Raw genomic sequence first — 7,640 nt, 5'->3', positions numbered from 1 at the left:
CTTCAGGTTTTCATCCAAATTGTTTACTCTTTATTATGATAAAGAGTATAGTATAGTATCAGTCCTTTGTGTGTCATTAGATAGCAGAATAACTTGAAATACATTTTTTTCTTTTTACAAGTGAGAAAAAGGATTATTAAGAAAACAACAATTTAGAAGTTTTCCCTTTGAATTTTATAGACTTGAGCACGATCTGAAGACAATTATAATTTTGATTATTAACACACTGCACTGGGTGCTTCTTTTATAATGAGGAAGTTCCTGAAGTTTATGACATGCAGCTATGAGTAGGTTATTAAAAATGGCAATGTTCAGTGGTAACTGTTGTAACCCGTTGGGCAGCAGTAATCATGTGTGGCTCAGCAGTTCCATAACAACACAATTTGTGGACATAATCATCTTTCACCATTACAGATAACCTATATTCCTAAAGGAAACCAGTGAGACAAGACTTTCCTATGTTTTCTTCAACCTAATAGATACCCCTGGATGTCTACTATGTCCTTTATGAAATCCGTCAACAGCCCATAACATTAAGTACAGTACTGTCTTGTTATCTGGAATGTTCGTACTGGAAATGATTCCATCTTTATTAATTGTGTCCAAACCACATTTTTTAGTCAAAGATCAACATCTACCAACTCCAAGAAATGAAGAATTACTGCAGAAAAAATTTAATTCTTTCTCTGAAACAGCTTCCATTGCTTGGCCTATGGACTGCAGTACTTTGTCAACATAATCATTCACAGAAAAAGCATCTTTCTTCGCTTTAACACTGTAAACATTTTGCAGTTTTATATATACACACCAAAATCTGCAATCATGTAGGAAGTTATGCCTCAAACAGGCATCTTTGTTCCTCCTTGGCCACACAGTCATTTAAGACATAAGCTGAAATCCAAAAGGATGGTGTCTATTTGCTGATATTCAAGAGCAATCATCATTAAATATATCTTCAATATTGATTGGAGTCTGAGTCATATTTATTGCTGTGTTTATATTTTTAATAGCTTCTTCAAAATTCACTTCTGGAGCCCCAATTTCATACTTTAGAACCCCTTATCTAATCACATATCTAAAGTCCTCTTTTTCTTTATACATTTTAGGTGTTCATCCATTTGTTTCACTGTTCCACTGTGCTAAATATTTAGCGATGATTATAATCTGTGGAGTGTGGCTATGGACCTTTTCCCCCCATATGATCCAAATCATAAGACTGAAAATGTTCTCTCAGCTCAGGAAATGGTTTATCCAGTTGTAGATCTTCCAGGGCATCATTTGGGTAAAATTCCATTATCTGGATGTTCTTTTATAATGATCCTCCTATAGCCAACTAGCCATATAACCTCTACAGATTAAAAGAGCCATTTAAGAACTCCAGAGGACATCAGCCAAAGGTAGTAATGTACTTTCGGGGAGCCTAGCTGCAGCCATAGTAGTAAAGCTACAGGAAAAAGAAAGGTCGTTGTTCAGAAGATTTTCTAAACTCACTTCCACAAACTTTCAGACCCATTGTCATTTAATTGTTATGAGAATTCCGTGACAAGTTGATCTTGGTTCTTGCTGATATTGCCTCTTTGTAAGAAAAAATGTTTTCAACATCTCTGCTTATCTGATATCCATCAATAATTGTAAATGAATCAGTACTGAGAGTACCAAGTTCTTAAGAATTGCAGTTCCTGTGGCTGTTGCATTTATTAGGCAAACATGAGCAAACACTAATTACTCCATGATTACTCCATAATCTTGCCCATGATTACTCCATAAACTCAGTAACCCTATCCCCCAGAAAAAAGCCAAGACCCTGCAAACTGCCACAATCTTCTTTAATGGCTTCAAGGAGATACTTGCCTTTTTTTTTTTGATCAGTTTTGATCAGCTTTAAAAAACCCTCTTAAGTCAAGGACATATGGGCTTATTTTCAGTCTCCAGGTGCTTTAACCACCACTCTTCATAACCACCAATATATATCTTATATAATTAATCTCAATGTGCACTCTCAAAATATATTAGCAAAATATAAAGGGGGGGAGTAATACTTCAGTTTCTGTCCCAGATTGAATATCAAACAGTATCACAGGATATATAGAGAGAAATTGTATGTAAATTTTGAATACCTAAGTGTTGTAATAGATGTGTTCCTTGTGTGCTACATAGGAGAAGGATATCTGTGTCGTGCAAACAGGACGGTGGGCATGTTGAGTTCTGTATTCTGGAGTGGTGTTGAATTTATACTGGTGTTTCTGCCTTATCACCCCATATCTGTGTAATAATGATGAAGTAAAATTTTTAGTTTAAAGAAGTGGGTCCTGTCTAAAACTAGGGTGTGTTCTGTGGGCAAGTCAGGAATGTTATATGTGCACAACTGAAGAAAAAAAGCATGCAATAAAAATTAAACTTAGTATCTCGTCAGTTTACTCCATTCCGATTATTTTATCTTTGGTCTTCAATAAGTGATTATTAGAGCAGCCCTGGACTAGCAGATGCCTCCCCACTCTGATTGTCTATGATGTACAGTACCCTGGTATTTCCCTTGAATGCCCTGCTCCTAGTAAATCCCATAGAGGTTTTCAGTAGAGACTTGAATTGGCCTTTGTTTCAATATGTTCCCTTTCCTGTATTGCCCCATCATGTAATATTATTTTAATTTCTTTACTACAGTATTAATTTTATGTTTCATTTAATTTTTTTTTTTTTTTTTTGGTTATCTCTACCGTAAGAATGTAAACTCTCTGAGGGTACAGAATGCATTTGTCTTGTTTTCTTCTGTATTCCTTGAGCCAAGGATGATAATTGGCATATAATTAACACCAACTATTATTTTGGAATGATCAGACAAGTCTGTTGTATCCTAGATACTTACAATAAGTAACTGGCAGTACCAGGATTCAAATAAATACAGGTCCTCTGGAGCCAAGACCTCTTATCGGTATTCTGTAAATCATGACCTCATAGCTCAAGGTTACTGACTTTCCCTTATCCTAATTCACACTCTCCAAATGCCAAATTGTCATACCAGTTTTGAACAAACCCAGCCCTATAGGGGTGAGGAATTACTAGGAGTTTTCATGTTTAAGGTAGAGGCACATTCTCTGAGTAGATCTGAGTCTGAGCAGGGAAGGCATGTATGCTTTGAGCTTTGCTAGTTTATAACCCAGATTAGACAGTGCCAGACTCACAGAGGGGCACCCGTCTCTTCACTGACACACTAAACCGCTGTGATCCTTGAATTCTCCTGGGCTGGACCTGAGTTCAGCTATTGGGAAATGTGACCTCAAACAAAAAGTTACTGAGCACCTTTAAAGACTTTTATGCAACTATAAGCTTAATATCAGATGTTAAAATAGTTAACACAAGAATAACTTGAATTATCAAAGGTCGTGTGTAAAATTTTTAATTCTACTGACATACTAGAGTCTGCAGATAGCATCTGGAGAACTGAGTTTTTCTTTCATGCAAATGCGTATTAAGGACACATTATTTTCTAGGCAGTGCTCCAGAGAAAGGTGTACAATTGTTATTACTATACTTCACATAATGATATATCAATTACATTGACCAAACAATCATTTCCTCCTTCACGAGGGAAGAAAAGAAACACATGATTTGTTTGTTTTGATTTTGCAAAGTTTCAATAGGATATTTCTGGTATACAATACATTGGTTTTATTGATAATTAGTCTCACAACACTATTAGAAAAACTGCCAAGTTATTTACACTCCATTTTGTTGATTTGCAATTTCATTGATTAAGTGCAAAGAGGGACATGAATCAGATTGTTCATATCTGTTTTCTAGGTTTAGACCTTCCAGTGAAGTTACTAATACACAATCACATTAAATAAAGTTTTCTGCTTCATAGAATGCATTAAGGCATCTGGATGACAACTTGGATGAACTCTAAGCTCCTTTTCATGTTATCCTACTTTCGAATTCATTTTCAGTCTCCCCAAAATACTAATCTATTTCTAGTTTGAACTCCAGATCTCATGACCTTTCTTACTTCTGTTTTCATACCCATACCCCAGCCAGTTACCAAATATTATCAATTTTGGAAATATATTCCAATTCCTTATTTTTTCACAGTTCTCACTTCTAATGTTCCAATTTCAACTGGAGTCCTACCTTGCATCCAGGTTTGTCTCCTCCCCAAACACTCCCACAATATTTTTGAATTACCCTTTTTAGAACAGGGGTCAGAAGTTTCTTGTTGATTTATATCACCTCTAAAAAAATAAAATCAAAGCGCTTGTGCAGCAAGGCATCCAAGGACATTTGTGACCTGCTCCAACCTAACTTTGTAGTTATCCTGTCCCTTTCCTGTGACTCCTTCAGTTTGTAATCCCAGCCCTGCCCCTCACACACATTCTAGGATTTCCTTAAAATAACACACATTTTCACATATTTCCTTTAATGTGACATACCATTCTTTCTATCATTCCTTTCAGACTCTACTTTATTAATCTCTACTCATACCTCAAAACCAATATCTCATTCTGGTTCTCTGCTAAACAACTTTGTATAAAACTCCATGGGGAGAAACTTCTTATTCTACTGTGTGTATTAACGTATTCAAGGTTTCCATGCTTTTTAAAAAGGGTTTCTTCCTTTTGTTTATATCACTATGCTGAAGGCTCCTTGAGGGTATACACCAAGAATTATTCTTTTCTTGTGATTCCACGAAAACATGAGAAGGCCTAGACTATATAAAACACTAAATAAATGTCAAATGGGTGAATTAGACCCATTTTCATTCTCGTTTTCTTCAAACATCCACCATCTCTGGTGAATTAAATTTATGATTAATTTTAATTTAATACCTGTCTAGAAAGCAAAGAATATAGCTCTCATTTTCTACACCTAACATCATCTCCTCAGTTCATTAACGTTTCAAAGAGAAAATCTTCACTGTGGGAACATTTTTACTAGAAGAAGATCTAAGTATAAAGCAACTCTGAAACTTAACTTTGTAATAGACAGTTGTTCATAAAAAGTTACTGTTCTGAAATAAGTCATTGCAGGGAGAAAAAAAAACATCTCTTATTGAAATTTGGAAGATGAAAGGAAATCTGACTTTTGGTAAGGTGATATGAACAAAAGAATCACATTACATGCCATAAAGGTTTTATGTGCTATAAAACGTGAAGTAATTCAAAGGTGTGAATTGACACACACAAAATTCTAAAGAAACCCAGAAAAGTTTTGAACTCTAGTCATCACTATAAATTTACATTCCACTAAGAGTTTCTATGCATATATCTCAAAAGATAGGTCCAGTGACTAAACTGGTTGGATATTCTAGGCATTTAGTGTTTGGGTATTTGAGATATGAGGCCACTACTACTCACCTATCATCCTTGATAAGAACATTTTTTTAACTCTCTCATCTAGAAATATAGTGCCACTTTTCACTCACATTCGGTTAGTCATTATTTCCCCATCAACAGAAAAATATAAATTAAAATGTCTTAATGAATAAAGAAGCCTTTTCAAAAATGTATTCTCACCACTGTTGAGAAGGAGTTCTCTCCAAGACATTTCTACATTACCTTGTGACAGAGTTTGTTCCCAAGGAGGTTTGCATAGCAGACAGCTGCAGAAGCTAGAGGTAGTCTCTCCCTCTTGGTCAGAAGGCAGATATATTTCTGAACTAGGATAATAAAGATAATGCCTCCCTGCCAGGCAAAGGCTGTTCAGGTTTCTCTTTATAAAAATGGGGGTGTGGGGTTACAAAGCTTGGGTTCCTCAGTTGTATTATAGATCCACTGTGCATTGTTCACCTGGGCCTGCTTCCTATCTTCCCCATGGGACTTGGGGACAGGGGAAAAGAAACACGAAGCTCATGCTGCCTGCTGCAGAGTGAATATTAAACTGTTGAAATCCATTTGGTCCACTGCTTCTTTACTGGCACAGTATATGGAAATGTGGGAGTGATGTGGCAGCTGCCACTGTCACTGATGCTTGACCACTAGAAAGCGCTGCTTCCCTGGATTTATTTCCTGGCACTTCTGTACCTCACAGTCTATGCTCCAGTTTGTAGATTTCCATACATTCTGGGCTTACACCCTTATTTCCTTTCTACTGCCCTTATATCTGCTTGGCCCTGATTACCTTCTTTGCAAAGTAAATTATATTGTCTTCTCCCTATGAAAATTTTCCTGACTTTTACAGGTACCAGGGTTTATATAAGTCATAGGCCCCTACTGTATCTTTTAGCAGATCTACATTTTACGTATTATTATTTTATTTTTCATTATTTGCATTTATGCAAGATACATATACTGAAACAATTGAGCAACTGTTTTATGGCAATCAGTAATAGGTACTGGAGATGGGTTGATAAACAAAACAGACAGAGTTTCTAATCTCTGGAACCTTACAGAGAGTTGGGAAATGCGCACATTGTAAATTAACAATGATAATATTCATAATTGATTCATAAAGGTAGATATAGGGATATATGACAAGGGAATGAAACAATACAAGGTCCACTCTTGGAAGGCTTCTCTGTGGACAAGATTCCTCATCTGAGGCCTGAAGGGAAAGTAGAAATAACTCACAAAAAGACCTGATAGACATTGTATAACATAGGACATAGCATCTGGCCAGTACTCGGTAAAGATTTGAGGACTGAAACAAACAAATTTTTTTTTCCATTTTTAATATGCTCTCCTCTAACTCCTATCACTTTTTGGAAGAAATTTGTTTTTAAGGCTTATGTGTTACTTCCTACAAAGTGATCAAACTTATCCTTTTAAAACAAATATTTTCGAATCCTAATGTCTGTGGCCGTTAGGTATACTAGTTATTAAATCTAAAGGGATATGTGATATGTGGGGACCCTAGAACTATGTCTGTTACTAAAATATCACCTGTTACCTGTGGTGTAGAAACAAAATGGGCCTGATATTTTTTCTGCTTAGTTAATGAAGTGAATTACCTATTCTCAAAAAGGCAAAAGAAAACTTTTCATTGGCACCTGCCTGACAGGAAACCACTTGTGGTGTCTGTTTACTAGACACAAAGAACCTGAACATAGTGCACCTGCAAGACAGATCATTCATCTTGTCAATGTCTGAAAGGATTTTTTGAAAAATTTCCCATTGACAGGTATCTCTATTTTGTAATCTGTTGACGGGAATGGAGCCAATGCTGTTTAAGAGAACTAAGTTGCAGCCACTTAAAGTGCTTGGGAAATTATCTAGCCTAATCTAAATGATCTGAATTATCTAGCCTAGCCTAAGTATTTTTACTTGATTACGACTTGGCCCATGTCCAACATTTTTTAAAGCACCAATAGCGTGAGAGTATATCATGCTAGTAGCAAAAAGGAAAACAATGAATTTTATTATCCACATTTGCAAAAATGACCTGGAAGATGTGTTCATATTACATGAAGATATTTTGCGGCATTTTTGAAATGTAATAAATAAAAGGATCAAGGAACTTTGATATACTTGCTAATTTCATTGCCAGCACAATGATTTTTACTGCATTTCACTCTGCAACTAGACAAACTTGTCACATAAGTACAAGAAAATTACAGTTATTGGGCTTCCCTGGTGGCGCAGTGGTTGAGAGACTGCCTGCTAATGCAGAGGACACGGGTTCGAGCCCTGGTCTGGGAAGATCCCACGTGC

At 36.1% G+C, this 7,640-nt stretch overlaps 1 pseudogene; it reads right to left on the bottom strand.

Annotated features, from left to right (window-relative positions):
- Positions 1-295: 295 nt before the first annotated feature.
- Positions 296-3,725, bottom strand: LOC136126982 (NEDD8-activating enzyme E1 regulatory subunit pseudogene; annotated as a pseudogene).
- Between the last annotated feature and the right edge of the window lie 3,915 nt (positions 3,726-7,640).

The sequence above is a fragment of the Phocoena phocoena genome, chromosome 8 (genome assembly GCF_963924675.1).
Source record: "Phocoena phocoena chromosome 8, mPhoPho1.1, whole genome shotgun sequence".
In the NCBI taxonomy this organism is placed as follows: domain Eukaryota; kingdom Metazoa; phylum Chordata; class Mammalia; order Artiodactyla; family Phocoenidae; genus Phocoena; species Phocoena phocoena.
Note: the sequence above shows the minus strand (reverse complement) of the source record. Positions and strands in the feature narration are given on the sequence as shown.